Below are 494 nucleotides of genomic sequence, written 5' to 3'. Positions count from 1 at the left end.
AATAGATTGGCTTGTAATCGTAACACACCTTGCAATACACAGTTGAAATACCTACTAACTGTCTCTCCTGATCGGAAGAATCTACCTCTAATGGTACGATTCTTAACATGATGAGCAAGTATGTGTAGAAACATACAAACTTGCTCCTCCACACTAACTAATCCTTCATTTTTTAGCCTTCCATCAGTGCGGAGCAGTTCACATAACAACCCAAAAGTCCTCCTATCCATTCTTAACTCATTCACACACTCGGTGTCACTACTGCCTATTATACTATCTAGATAAATCAACCGAGTCTCAAATCTAACAAATGATCGATTATCTAAAGCAATTCGGTGATCTCGTCTTTGCCTCAATTTCAACATCAATAACACAAGGATTGTACAAACAGACATATTCTCTAAATGCCACAGTTCCAACAGCAAGATCAACAACAGATTTCTTCCATCCATATCTAAAAAGTAAAAAAATTGAATCAACCAACAATTCACCAC

Source organism: Fragaria vesca, linkage group LG6 (assembly GCF_000184155.1).
Source record: "Fragaria vesca subsp. vesca linkage group LG6, FraVesHawaii_1.0, whole genome shotgun sequence".
NCBI classification, from domain to species: Eukaryota; Viridiplantae; Streptophyta; class Magnoliopsida; order Rosales; family Rosaceae; genus Fragaria; species Fragaria vesca.
Note: the sequence above shows the minus strand (reverse complement) of the source record.